This window comes from Rhinolophus ferrumequinum, chromosome X, assembly GCF_004115265.2.
Source record: "Rhinolophus ferrumequinum isolate MPI-CBG mRhiFer1 chromosome X, mRhiFer1_v1.p, whole genome shotgun sequence".
Classification (NCBI taxonomy): domain Eukaryota; kingdom Metazoa; phylum Chordata; class Mammalia; order Chiroptera; family Rhinolophidae; genus Rhinolophus; species Rhinolophus ferrumequinum.
This window is the reverse complement of record NC_046284.1, coordinates 19932262-19948197: the sequence shown is the minus strand read 5'-3', so window position 1 is coordinate 19948197 and position 15936 is coordinate 19932262. Positions and strand designations below refer to the sequence as shown.

At 35.5% G+C, this 15936-nt stretch overlaps 1 protein-coding gene across 1 annotated transcript in view; it reads left to right on the top strand.

Moving 5' to 3' along the window:
- Nucleotides 1-15936, top strand: part of ADGRG4 (adhesion G protein-coupled receptor G4) — a 108701-nt gene that overhangs the window by 21025 nt on the left and 71740 nt on the right. The gene's annotated exons all lie outside the window — the stretch shown is intronic.

Sequence of the window (15936 nt, the reverse complement as noted above, 5' to 3'; positions counted from 1 at the left end):
CCTAGCCATTCAGAGGCAGTGGCTGAACTGGGTCTGCAGTGGAGCCCCTCCCAAGAGGCCCCAGAACCAAAATACTTGGAGGATGGCTTCAGACCATAGCAGAACACCACCCAGTTAACCCCACAGATGGCATACACAACAGACACCAGAGCCTGCTGGGGCAAATTCCACTCTGTGACATAACCCTCCTCATACAGCAGACCTTAAACTGTGGATATGACCAAACTCCACAGCCAATCAGCCTCAGGGTCAATTTTATCCACTGATGTGCCAATATCAATCAAGTCTCAACTATAAAAAGAGGGTACCCACAACCCACACAAGGGACACTCCTGGAATACCCAGAGAAAGTGACCAGGGAGACTGTGCCAGGGCCCCACAGGGCACCTGCTACATAAGGCCACCTGTCCAAGACTGGAGACAAAACAGATCTACCTAATACATAGAAACAAGCACAGAGAGGCAGCCAAAATGAGGAAACAAAAAATGCATCTCAAATGAAAAAAAAGGAGAAAGCTCCAGAAAAAGAACTAAACAAAATTGAGGCAAGCAAACTACCAGAGACAGAGTTCAAAACAATGGTTATAAGGATGCTCAAGGAACTTAGTGAGAACTTCAACAAAGACATGGCAAGCATAAAACAGAACAGAGAAACCATTAAAAAGAACCAGTCAGAAATGAAGAACACAATAACAGAAATGAAGAATGCACTAGAAGGAATCACCAGCAGACAAGATGAAGCAGAAAATCAGTGATTTGGAAGACAAGGTAGCAGAAAACACCCAGTTGGAACCGCAAAATGAATCCAAAAATTAGGATAGGTTAGGAGACCTCTGGGACAACATCAGTCTTTACAACATTTACATCATAGGGGTACCAGAAGGAGAAGAGGGAAAGCAAGGGATTGAGAACTTATTTGAAGAAATGATGACTGAAAACTTCCATAACCTGGTGAAGGACACACACAGACAGAAAGTAAAGGGATGGAAAAAGATATTTCATGAAAATGGAAACAAACAAACAATCAAAAAGTTAGGGTAGCAATACTTATACCAGACAAAATAGAATTCAAAACAAAGTCTATAACAAGAGGCAATGAAGGACCCAGTAATCCCAATTCTGGGTATTTATCTGAAGAAACCCAAAACTCTACTTTGAGGGGACATGGGCAACCATGTGTTCATTGCAGCTTGTTTACAGTGCCCTAGGTGTGGAGGCGGCCTGGGTGGCCATCGATGAAGGAATGGATAAAGAGGAGATGATCCATATATACAATGAAATGTTGTGCAGCCATGGATGGGAATGGGTTCTTGACATCTCTGGTGGCATGGATGGGCCTGGAGGTTATTGTGCTGAGTGGAGTGTCAGACAGAGAAAGGCAGAAGCAATGTGATTTTGCTTATATGTGGAATCTAAAGAACAAAATGAACAAACGAAACAGAAACAAACTCATAGATACAGAAAACATTTTAATGGTTGCCAGGTGGGAAAGGCATTGGGGCTGTGGATAAAAAAAAGGGAAGAGATGAAGAATTACAATTTGATTGTCAAAAAGTGGTTATGGTGATGTACGGAATATAGTTAATAATATTGTAATAACTATGTATGGTGTCAGGTGGGTACTAGATTTGTTGAGGTGATACATGGGACAGGGTTGGGGGCAAGGTGAAAAAGGTGAAAGGATTAAGATGTACACATTGGTAGTTACAAAATAGTCATGGGATGTAAAGTAAAGCATAGGGAATATAGTCAATGATATGGTAATAACTATGTATAGTGGCTAGGTGGGTACTAGACTAGTCAGGGGGATCACTTCTTAAATTATATAAATGTCTAACCACTGAGCTGTACACCTGAAATTAATATAAAATAACACTGAATGTCACCTGTAATTGAAAAATTAAAAAAGAAGGAGAAAATAAAGGGGAATAAGAGGTCCAAATTTCCAAGTATAAAACAAATAAGTCATGGGGATGTAATGTACAGCATAGAGAATATAGTCAATAACGTGATAGTGTGGTACGGTGTCACATGGACTTATCATGGACTTCTTTAGATGTCTACATGTTGATAACTATGATATACTTTTGAAACTTATATAATATTATCTGTTAGCTATATCTTTAATTAAAATCTTTAAAAAATAAAGTAAAGTTTTATTGGAAAAAATGTTACAAAGAGTAATGACAGAGTTTACTGCCAATGTTTTCTTGTAGAAGTTTTATAGTTTCAGGTCTTATATTTAAGTCTTTAATCCATTTTGAGTTTATTCTTGTATATGGTGTAAGAAGGTGGTCTGTTTTATTTTTTTCATGTGTCTGTCCAGTTTTCCAAACACCATTTCTTGAATAGATTGTCTTTACCCCACTGTATATTCTTGCCGCCTTTGTCATAGATTAAATGACCATATAGACGTAGGTTTATTTCTGGGCTCTCTATTCTGTTCCATTGATCTAGGTGTCTGTTTTCTGGCCAGTACCATGCTGTTTTGATTACTATGGACTTGTAGTATAATTTGATGTCAGGTAGTGTGATACCTCCAACTTTGTTCTTCTTTCTCAAGATTGCCATTGGTATTCAGGGTCTTTTATGGTTCCACATAAATTTTAGGATTATTTGTTCTAGTTCTGTGAAAAATGCCATTGGTATTTTGATAGGGATTGCATTGAATCTATAGATTTCTTTGGGTAGTACGGACATTTTAATGATGTTAATTCTTCCTATCCATGAGCACAGTATATGCTTCCATTTATTTGTATCTTCTTCAATTTCTCTATTCAGTGTCTTACGGTTTTCCAAGTACAGGTATTTTACCTCCTTGGTTAAGCTTATTCAAAGGTATTTCATTTCTTTTGATACAATTGTAAATGGGATTGTTTTCTCAATTTCTCTGTCTGATAGTTTGTTATTGGCGTATTAAAATGCAATTGATTTCTGAATATTAATTTTGTATCCTGCTACTTTACTGAATTCATTTATCAGTTCGAAATTTTTTTTGGGTGAAATCTTTGGGGTTCTCTGTATAGAGTATCATGTCATCTGCAGATAATGACAGTTTTAATTTTTTCCTTTCCAATTTGGATGCATTTTATTTCTTTTTCCTGTTTTAATGCTGTGGCTAGGACTTCTGATACTATGTTGAATAAAAGTGGTGATAATGGATATCATTTTCTTGTTCATGATCTTAAGGAGAACACTTTTAGCCTTTCCCCTATTGATTGTGATATTAGTGTGGGTTTGTCATATATGGCCTTTATTATGTTGAGATATGTTCCTGCTCTTCCCACTTTGCTGAGAGTTTTTATTATAAATGGATGCTGGATTTTGCCAAATGCTTTTACTGCGTCTATTGATATGATCATATGACTTTTGTCTTTCATTTTGTTTATGTGGTGTATCACGTTAATTGATTTGCAGATATTGAATCAACCTTGATCAAGTGGGAATATATCCCACTCGATCATAGTGTATGATCTTTCTCATGTATTGCTGAATTTGGTTTGCTAATATTTTGTTGAAGATTTTTGCGTGAATGTTAACCAGGGATATCGGCCCGTAATTTTCTTGTTTTGTAATGTCTTTGTCTGGTTTTGGAATCAGGGCAAAGCTGGCCTTGTAAAATGAGCCTGAGAGCCTTCCCACCTCTTGAATTTCTTTGAGTAGTTTGAGAAGGATAAGTGGTAATTCTTCTTTGACTGTTTGGTAAAATTCACCTGTGAAGCCATCCGGTCCAGGACTTTTGTTTGTTGGGAGTTTTTTGGTTACTGATATAATTTCGTTAGTAGTAATCAGACTGTTCAGATTTTCTGTTTCTTCTTGATTCAGTCTTGGAAGATTGTATCCAATGGATAAATGGAATTTATCCATTTCTTCCAGGTTGTTCAATTTGTTGGCATATAATTGTTTGTAGTATTTTCTTATAATTCTTTGTATTTTTGTGGTGTTACTTGTCACTTCTCCTCTTTTATTTCTGATTGCATTTATTTGGGTTTCCTCTCTTGCTTTCTTGATGAGTCTGGTTAAAGGCTTATCAATTTTTTTTTATCTTTTCAAAGAACCAACTCTTGGTTTTATTAATGTTTTGTATTTTTTTAAAGACTCATTTATTTACCTTCTGATGTTTATTATTTCCTAACTTCTACTCACTTTGGGCTTTGTTTGCTGTTCTTTTTCTAGTTCCTTTAGGTGTAAGGTTAGATTGTTTATTTGAGATTTTTCTTGTTTCGTGAGGTAGGTCTGTATTGTTACGAGTTTCCCTCTTAGAAGTGGTTTTGCTGTGTCCCATAGATTTTGGGTCGTTGTGTTCTCATTTTTGTTTGTCTCAAGCTATATTTTGAGTTCTTCCTTGATCTCATTGTTGACCCATTCATTATTCAGTAGCACATTATTTATCTTCCAAGTGTTTGTATGTTTTTCAGGTTTTTTCTTGTAATTGATTTCTTGTTTCATACCATTGTGGTCGGAGAAGACACTTGAAATGATTTCAATCTTCTTAAATTTATTGAGACTTCTTTTGTGTCCTAACATGTGGTCTATCTTGGAAAATGTTCCCTGTGCACTTGAAAAGAATTTTTATTCTGCTGCTTTGGGTGAAATGCTCTGAAAATATCAATTAAATTCATCTGGCCTAATCTATCACTTAAAGCTGCTGTTTCCTTGTTGATTTTCTGTCTAGAAGATCTTTCCATTGGTTTCAACAGGGTGTTAAATTCCCCTACCATGACTGTTACTGCTGATCTCTCCCTTTATGTCAGTCAACATTTGCTTTATATATTTAGGTGCTCCTATGTTGGGTGCATAAGTGTTTACAAGCATTGGATTGACTCTTTTATCATTAGGAAATGTCTTTCTTTGTCTCCTGTTATATTGCCTTTGTTTTAAAGTCTATTTTATCTGTTATAAATATTGCTATCCCAGCTTTATTTTCATTGCCATTTGTATGAAATACCTATTTCTTTCCCTTTACTTTCAGTCTGTGTATGTCTACTTTTTTTTTTTTTAAGGAGGGTGCAGCTCACAGTGGCCCATGCAGGGATGGAACTGGCAACCTTGGTGCTACCAGCACCATGTTCTAACCAGCTGAGCTAACCGGCCACCCCTGTGTGTGTCTTTTGATCTGAAGTGGGTCTCTTGTAGACAGTGTAAGTATGGATCTTGTTTTCTTATCCATTCAGCTACCCTTTTTCTTTTGATCAAAGTATTTAGTCCATTCACATTTAAAGTGATTACGATTACTAAGTATGTAGTTATTGCCATTTTGTATTCATAATTACGTTTTTTCCCTTCTTGTTCTTAAAGAAGTCTCTTTAACAGTTCTCGTAATACTGGCTTCGTGGTGATGAACTCCTTTAGCTTTTTCTTGTCTGGGAAACTCTTCAGCTCTCCTCTAATTTTAAATGATAACTTTGCTGAGTAGAGTAGTCTTGGTTGCAGGTCCTTGCTTTTCATCTAAAGTAACTTTATCTTTGATCTAAGGAACTGAAAGCATGGCTCTACTGAATTTATATGTTTAGCAGTGGTCTTTGATAACCTAATTTGTCCAGTGAATTGCCATGACCTTTCCTACCGCTTTGCTGGTAATGTGCTAGATCTAACTATGTGTTAAAGTGTTAGACAACACTTATTTATTTTGCTCTTTTGTATACTTCTTAATTTACAATCTATCCTCTTGGTCTGATTAAGTCCTGGTGGGCATAATACACAAATAATACTACAAAACAAAAAAGTAAAACAAAATACAACCTGAAATGACGATCAACAAAAGGAGCAGAAAATATTACTCCTACTATTCTAGTTTCTTCTAATGTTCTTTCCAGACCTTAGGCCAGTGGCTTCTAACCTGATATCCAAAATGGCCTTAATGGGTGGGCAAAGCCCTTGAAATTGTATGCAGCATCCTAAAAATGCAAGGTGGATTGTTTTTCCTGAGGACAGAGTCTATAGTTTCCATCCTATTCTAAAATAATATGATAATTGCTACCTTTTGCTAAGTTCTTGCCATGTGTCAGGCATTTTATAGATGAAGAAAGAGAGGCTCAGAGAGGTTAAGTAAATTGCTTAAGTTCACCCATCAAATAAGTAGTGGAGCTGGGATTTGAGGAAAGATTTGTCTAGTTGCAAAGCCCATGTTCTTTTCACCCCCACATCATCAAGACTACCTTTAGGGAGTCTGTGGTTCACCTAAAAGGTTATGAATCACTGTCTTAGAAGCTGGTACTGATAACCTATCTGGGGAAATTAGGCTGCCAACTGCAGTCACTGCTTGCTCACCACTGAAGGAACTGTAACACCATAGAATTTCTTCTACCTCCATCTTGTCTGTATGACATCTGAGAAAAAGGGGGCAATTATATGAATCAATAGGAATGCTCACAACATATCTAGCTTCAGCTTTTCCCTAATAAATTGTTATTTATGGTCCATAGAAAGATTATGAAAATAAATTTTAATGAGCACATTACTATGTTACAAATCTCAATAAATCTATTTACACATAAATTATATATGTATATATTTATGTATTTATGAGAACAAAGCTTTTGGGGAACATTTGCTGAAAACTATGAAACCTTACCTGGGTTTACTAAACAAGTATTCACCGTAGTTGGAGTTGTCTCAGGAATATTTAAATAGCACAATGATAAATAATAGTAAGAGCAAAATTGCTAGTCATTAGCAATTTAGTTTTGGAATAGTTTTTAAGCACCTTTTCTTTAATTTTAAAAAATTACAAATATAATACATTATGATTGTGAATAAAATAAATTCTAATTATACAAAAATACATGATGTATAAAGTAAAATCTATCCCACATCCTCTCCATAGAGGTATCTTATATTTTCAGATTTTTCCTATGAATTTATAATAAGTGTGTATATATATGTGCATGGATGTGTATGGGTGTGTATAGTTAAACAAAAAGCAAAAATAATGTGTGCATAAATACATATTGTTCTACAATTTGGTTTGTTTTAATTTAATATTATCACGGACACATCAGTACATATAGCTCCACCTCATCCATTTTCGGGGCTGCATTTATCCATTGTAGAGATATACTATAATTTATTTAACTAACTCACCATTGATAAGCATTTAAGTCACTTTCAATTTTTTGCAGTTATAAACAATACTACAATAAATTTCCTTGTATACACATCTTGGTATCTGTAGACATGTAATTTCATAGGACACATCCCTTTTCATGGGAAAAGGATATGAGCTTTTACAATTTAGATTGATTTACCATTATTACTAGTTATTTTATTAATTTAACTATTCGTTAAGAGTTGATTTATTTTTTAAGTTAAAAGTTATAGATACACATGGTAAAAGTTCAACCAATGCATAAAAATATAAATTACAAGTAAAAGACTTTCTCTTCAACCCCTTACTTGACTCTCTCTAAAGGTAATGATTGTTAATAATTTCTTATGCATCCTTGTAGAAACAATTTAAAACTTGAATTTACATGTACATGTTCTTTGTTTTTCTTTTTCACAATTGGGATCGTCATTACTATATGCATAGTCTTCTGTATCTTTTCTTTACATTTAATTATATATTTTAGAGATATTTCCATATCAGAAAATACAGAGCTGATTATTGGAGTGATGCTGATTAGTATGATAGAATAAGGGTATACTATAATTTATTCAACACACTCAATTTGAAGGGCTTTTGGTTTTTTATCAGTTTTTAGCTGTGACTAAATTCTACAGTATTATTAAAAGGAATGTATGGTGATAGCAATTTCTTGAAGTAACTGTTAGGGACTGATCATGAGCTAAAATTCCTCTCTAGGTATGTTGAACATAATTTCCTAATCTCAGCTCAGACACATGATACAACAAAGGATTTGTTCTGACTTGTGAATATATGAAGATGAAGAGTCTTCCTAAAGATATGCAGATTAAATTATTCTTAGTTATACACCTACTGTGTTTCCTGAAAATAAGACCTAGCCAGACGATCATCTCTAATGCATCTTTTGGAGCAAAAATTAATATAAGATTGGGTATTATATTATATTATACCCGGTCTTATACTATAGTAAAATAAAACCGGGTATTACATTACATTACATTACATTACATTACATTACATTACATTACATTATATTATATTAAAGACCTGGTCTTATGTTATAGTAAAATAAAACCGGGTCTTATATTAGTTTTTGCTCCAAAAGACACATTAGAGCTGATTGTCTGGCTAGGTCTTATTTTCGGGGAAACACGGTAAGAAATCCCCTCTTTGAAAAGAACGAAATAACATGAATTGAATCCATCCGGAGAAATCTATTATACAATATATCAAACCACAGGGTCTCTCTATCTGTGGAGCTATTGATTTGCTAAGATTTATTAATTGATCTAATCCTCCAGCTGCTTTGAATTACTTTATGAACTCAACATTTAAAAAATGTGTAGAGATTGATTACATAGTTTATGTACTCTCTAAGGCCTTTGGTCCACTATTAAGCCCTCTATCCAATTATCAGCTCTGATAGGAAAGGTTTGAAAAAAATTTTTTCTCATCATTTTAAAGATGCTCATTTCATATTTCTTCTACCCCACAGGCAGATCTGTCTGTGGCAGTTTCTGGTCACCATTATCTCTTATAAATCTAATAAACACACTCTGAATTATATTTACAGAGGTCGTGATTGAAAGAAAAACCAGATGTGATATGTACGCTAGAAAAACACAAAGATTTCATATGAGGTGATATACCCAAATCACAAGCAGAATTTGGTACCTTAGCAAATGTTCTACTTAATATTCTGCTGGCAGGTACATCTGCAACAAAATGCCTCATAAATATTCAACTACTCTATACCTCTGTTCTCCAGCTCCCAATGATTGCAATAATACAATTTTGTCTAGAGTGAAGGAGCAAATGGCAATTAAGCCCAAAGGCCCCTGTGAATTAGCATGGATTATCCCCACTTTAAAATACAGAGACAGCAAAGCTCATGCAAATCATTTGTGCAAGTGATCACTTGTTCACAAATGGGAACAGATTGAATGTGGCAAAACATGTTTGTGAGCCCTTCAAAAATGGAGGCCACATTCCATGGCTTCTGTGGTCCCTCCAGTAGGAATGGACACTTAGTTGTTGCTCAACTACCTACAAAGTGTGGGCTTTTGCATTTGCTTTTTTAAATTGAATTTTTATTGAGATCATTGTAGGTTCACACGCAGCTAGAGATCCATTGTACACTTTGCCCAGTTTCCCCCAATGGTAACATTTAATAAAGCTAGAGTATGACAATTGGAATATTGACATTGATAACATTCACCAATCTTATTCAGATTTCTCTAGTTTTACTTATAGTCATTTATGTGTGTGTATTAAGTTCCATACAATTTTCCCATCTGTGAAGGTTTGTGTCTCCACCACCACAATCAACATATTGAACAGTTTCAACACCACAAGGATTCCTCATTTTGCCCTTTTATAAACATACCCACATCCCTTCTATCCTTTCCCCCCACTCTACTCTGCTCCCCACATCCTAACTCTTGACAACCACTAATCTGTCCTCCATTTCTAAAATTTTGTCATTTCAAAAATGTTAATAAGTAGAATCATACAGTATGTAACCTTTTTGGATTGGCTTTCTTTTTACTCAGCATAATTCTCTGGAGATCCAGCTGGGTTGCTGCTTGCATCAGTAGTTTATTCCTTTCTATTCCTGACTGGTATTCCATGGTATGGATATATTAGAGTTCGTTTAGCCATTCACCTGTTAAAAGACATCTGGTTGATTCCAAATCTTGGCTATTAAAAAGAAAACCTGCTATGAACATTTTTGTATGGAATATTGTGTGGACATAAGTTTTCATTTCTCTGGAACAAATGTCCAGGAGTGCAATTGCTGGGCCATATGGTAGTTTCACATCTAGTTTTATATAAAACTGTCTGTTTTCCAAAGTGGTTGTACCATTTTATATTCCCAGCAGCAATGGATGAGTGATCTAGCTTCTCTGCATCCTTGCTAGCATTTGGTGTTGCCACTATTTTTTATTTTAGCTATTTTGGTAAGTGTATAGTGATCTTTCATTGTGGTTTCAATCTGCATTTTCCTGATGCTTAGTGGTGTTGAACATCTTTTCCTGTGATTATTTGCCATCCATATATCCTCATTAGTGAACTGTCTATTTATATCATTTGCCCATTACAAAAAAAAATTTACTGTTGAATCTTGAGAGTTCTTTATATATTCTAGTCCTTTGTTGGATATATGTTTTGCAAATATTTCGTCCTAGTCTGTAGATTGCTTTTTTTTCCTGATTTCATACAGGGATATTTATTTGAGTGTTGGGAGAAGGAAGTATTAAACTTGCTTCTGGCCCTTAAAGACAGTAAAAAATATTATTATTGTTTTTTAATAAAAAATGTAACACCAAAAAAAGACCTTAAAAATTTCCAACTTCAAGTTTTAGTAAGGATTTCTATATTATTCTAAGTAAAATAATTCAGGGAACAACAAGGAAAAGTATGAAAGAAAATCATTTGTCTTAGAAAGACATTCTTCCTTTTTTTAAAATTAAAGTTTATTGGGGTGACAATTGTTAGTAAAGTTACCTAGGTTTCAAGTGTACAATTCCGTAATACATCATCTAGACATCATGTTGTGTGTTCACTGACTCTGGGTGGTGTAGATTGCTTTTTAGCTTTTTCACATAGACTTTCATGGAGCAGAAGCTTTTAGGTTTGATGAAGTCCAATTTATGAATTTTTCTTTTTGTGGATCATGCTTTTGGTGTCAAGTCTAAGAACTCTTTGCTTAGTGTTAATTTTGTATCCTCTAACTTTTACTGAACTCACTTTTAAGTTCTAGGAGATGTTTGTTTTTATTTGTTTGTTTTTAGATTCTTTGGGACTTTCTTTTTACAAAAATTTGTTATGACTTATTTATTTTCAACAAGTAATAATATGAGGGAAAACTACAAATACATATTTCATGCATTCATGTCATTTACATTTATAATTATAATGTGTATATAATGTATAATGTATATCAAATTATATCAAGCTTTGGGAATTATTTTACAAACTTTGGGAAATACCTTACATTGCATTAACTTTTCAGAAAATAATCACGAGCTCTTCAAATACTCGTTGTACAAAGGCTTCAAACAACACAATAGGAGGAGAAGCTGAAAAATCTCAAGAAATATGTTTTCCTTGGAATTTTGTCATTGTAGCTATCTCTTATGAATGCTGCTTTCACTATAGTACAAACTAATATGGTATCAAACCATCCAAAGATTTTTATTAGTTTCAGGTGTACAAAGCAATGTAATAGTTAGACATTTACACCCCTCACAAAGTGATAACCCCCCAAGTCTACTACCCCTCTGACATTGTATATAGCTGTTACAATACCATTGACTATATTTCCTATGCTGTATTCCACTTCCTGTGAATATATATATATATAGCTAATTATAGTTGGCATTCAATATTATTCAACTTCAGCTTCAGGTGTATAGCGCAGTGGTTAGGCATCTACACAGTCTATGAAGTGATCTTGGGATTTGATACATGGACACTATGTAATCTCTAATGCCTTTTATTTCGTTGTCTTTCCTTACTGGAGTGCTTCTAACTTCTAGTACTATGTTGGGTAAGAATGGTGAGAGTGTACATCCTTGCCGAGTTCCCATCTTTAGTGGGAAGACATTCAATCTCTCATAATTATAGTTGATGTTAGCTGCAGGTTTCTTGGTGATGTTCTTTATCAAGTTCATATAAATACCTTCTATTCCTAACTTGCTTAGAGATTTTACCATGAATGAACATGAGATATTGTCAGATGCCTTTTCTGTATCAATTGAACATGTTTGCTAACCCATTGTAATTCATTGCTAGATTTAAGGTTTGAAAGAATCCTTAATTCTTATGGAGCCTGGTTACAAAGTTACTGACATTTGATTGGATTGTCTATATTTAGGAGATGGATGATGCTTTAAGGCAAATTTTGTTTCAGGCATAGCTGTAATTTGGGATTCCCATTGGGCTTCAATCCTTAGGCTTCCAAGGGCAACTTCATATTTTGGTTTAGCACTGTGATGCTCTCCTCTAAGGTTTATGTCTCATTATTTTGAGTGTTTGTTTTTTGTCAAGCTGTTCAGCATTTGTAAAACTTGGCTTTTATTATCTAGGCTTGTCTCTCATTGGTTCTTTTAGGTAGAGTCTCTTCATTCTTCTGGGTTTTTGGTGATTCTGTGTAAATTGAGGGCATGCACTTATGGGTAGTAAATAACTGAGGCACTGGCACACATTGTCATATTTCCTTTCTACATCTTTTACCTGTGGAAATCTCATCTTCTCAACACTGCACTTCTCTGGGCCTCATCTTTAAATGAGGGATCTGAACACAATCTCCAAGACTTAGTTCTAAAATTCTGTGATTTTAATAAAGGGAGATTTTTTATTAATAAAGACTTTAGAGGAAAACTTTGATACACTAATCCCTCTGGAAAAAAAAACACAAAACCTTTCCTCTGAAAGATTCAATGAGAGGTTTACTGAAATATATAAATCCAAGCTTCAGTTTAAAATGAAGCAATGTAAATTGCATTATTTCCGAAAAGATATCTGGTACTTAAAATATCACCTGCTTGCAATTTTTTTTCTACTCATTCGTTTTTCTAAATCTTACGCTTCCTTTTGACATTCTTACTGGAAGTGCTAATAACAATTAACATCTCTAGCTCAGCCCTCTCTAGATAAAAATATCATGCCTAACTCTGATCTTTTGTGTTCTAGAAGAGTTTCCCATTACTCATTAGGATTCCTCTAACAGTGTTCTTTGAATGCTGCATCAAAGAAGATAACTTAGCCTTTTGTGGTACTTAGTGTTTTATTGTTTTCCTAAAAAGTGAATGCAGCTCAATCAATCATTTGTAAAGGAGACGGAATTGTGAACTCTTCTCTCAACAATTAGCGCATTCATAGAAAGCGGTTCAGGCTGTAGGATGCCACACTCCTCCAATGTGATATAAGTGACACTTTAACAGGTTTGCTAAGGCTGTGATAAAACCATCTGCAAAAATGGAAACCAAGATGGTGACAATTTTTCTTTTATTTGTAGTTATGGACAAATTTGAAAACAGAAAGCTTGAAATAAATATTATGCTGCTGAAATATACATTTCTTGATAAGGCCTAACACGAAGTGAACCGTTGATAATTGAAACAATGTTGTAAAATTAAATGAAAAATACTTCTTATATAACTTTGACTTTTCTCCTTATAATGTGTGTACTTTTGTCAACTCATCTTCACAATCAGTGGTAGGCTTCTGGTTATCACTCATTTTACTTGCTAATGATCACAAAATCCTAAAAAAAATCTACAGAAAAAGTGGGGATTCTGACCATCTGGGTGATATGGAAGACTGCAGGAAACCCAGATGTCCTCTTAAAGGGCCCATACACAGACTCACTTGCTGGAGGGACTCACCCTGGGCCCTCATAGAGCGAAGGTTATTTGGGAGGTATCAGAGACATACAGGGAGAGATTGGGTTGTGTGGCTGCATAGCAAGGATTGGAGGGACAGTCGCCGTTTTCCCTATGTAGAATTTTCGTCTCATGCAACTAGCAGGCAGACACCATCTTTCCTGTGTTGAGCCCTCCCCCACACAGCCAAATCTGAATCTGCACTGGCCTGGTGAACTCTGCTCACTCTACCCTGGTGACTCCCTGAGACCCTGCCCCCATCCAACTCGCACAACGAGGGAGGCTCTTTTTCAGCCAGTAGCCAGCCCCAACCATGTTGTGTTCTTTCTTGGACAACTCTCAGGTGTCCATGGGCCCCAGTCAGGCAGCAGCAGACTTCAGTGTACTCTGAGACTTTTGCTGAGTAGCTCTAGGCTCAGCACTGGCATCAAACCAGAATCTATATTAACCTGGTGAACATCACTCGTCCTACCCTGGTGACTCCCTGAGACCCCACCTCACCTAACTCGCATGACACATTAGGCTCTAAAGAAAAAAATAAATGAACATACAAAGCAGAAACAAACTCATAGATACAGAGAATAAGCTGATGGTGGCCAGATGCGAGGGGGGTTGGGACACTGACTGGAAAAGGTGAAGGGTATTAAGAAGTCCAAGTTAGTAGTTACAAAATAGTTATGGGGATGCAAAGTACAGCATAGGGAATATAGTCAATAATGTGGTAATAACTATGTATAGAGCCAGGTAGGTACTAGAATAATGGAGGGGGATCACTTCATAAATTGTGTACATGTCTAACTACTGTTCTGTACACCTGAAACTAACATAAATAACATTGAACATCAACTGTTAGTGGAAAAATAAATAATTAATTATAAAAAAAGAATAGAAAAACATCTGGTAGGATTTGACATTTAGGAGGATAGCACACCCCCCACCACTACCGTGGGTCTTCTGCCTCTCAGTTATTAACTAAATATTGGAATTCTTGTTTCAAAATCTTTTGCTTTGAGTTTCTCCCTCTCAAACTTGGCTAAGTAAAAATGTAATGTTTGGGGTTTTGGAGACCAATAAATAACACTTTTCTTTTCCCCAAAAGAAAATTCTACACACGTCTCAGTATTTCTATATATGAAGTTAAAAGTAATTTTAGTGTGAAAAAACTTAGTAGATTATCTACTGTTACTAGCATTCAGGTTCTTGGGTTTCTCAAGATAGAACCTGAGAGGAAACCCCAGAAGAATTTCTAGACAAATTTTATGAATTTATGCTCTATCACAAGTAAGACAGCACAGAGGAAAGGAAGGTCCTCTGAACCGACTCTGGGACTGCTTTTATAGGTTGGTGACAAAGCATGTTTACATGAAAAGGCAGGCTTTTTGAAAGTGGTGGACTCTTTGAAAAAGGCAGGCTTTCTTTACAGGCTGCATTGCCTGGTAACTATATTTGCACCTGTGCTGTGGGAGCAAGATGGCAGACTGTTCATTATCACCACCCCAGGAAGATTTAAAGTGAACAAACCTTGATCAACTGCACATGCACAACAGTGGTTTAGACACTTACATGGAAGTAAACTGGTAGAAGGGAGATAACAATCAGCTACTTATGCATTTTTGTGTAGAGAGTGATGGAGTGGTGGCAGTCTTGTGGTTAGCTTATCCAGCATTCCTCACGGCCATCTGGCATTCCTTTGGCCCTGGGCCCAAGTCCCTATGCTGTCTCACTACCATCATAATTATTTCTACATGGTAAGTAATATGCACCCCAGGTAAATAAATTCAAAATGTTAATTTCCCAATGGTAAACATACATGATTTCATTTTCGGTGATTTGAACTGGACAAAAATTATGACTCAGTCTTGAATTTTTCTACCTATGCACAATTTTCATTGGGATGTTCTACCATTACCCCAAATTCCCCTTATCCAAGTCTGAACTGGATGTTTTTCTTAGTGAGGCTGTCTTTCCAATTTTCCTATATTCATGAATATTGCCACCATTTGCCAAGTTGCCTAAAAGCGAAATTTGAGTTCTCTGTCTTCTTTATCTCTTAAACCTCTTTGTTACCATATCCTGTCAATTCTTCCTTTCTAATATCTATAGGATTCCACTCATCTCATTCCAAGCCCTTATCATTTCCACTTATTCAGTTAGCCTACAAATATTTATTGGGTATCTATCATGTGTCAGGCCCTGTGCTAAGCACTGGGGATACAATGGTGAGCAAAGAAAGATGAGATCAATGCCCATACATTGTAGTGAGGAAAGCAGACATTAATAAGCACATACAAATATAAAACTGCAGTTGTGACAAGTACTATGACAAAGAGGTATAAGGTGTCATAAGCACCTAGAGTAGATTGGTTTGACTTAGTTATGGAGACCGAGGAAAGTAGGCTTTTCTAAGGAAGTGATGTATGAGTTGAGATCTGAAACATGAATTAAAGAGGCAAAGAAACG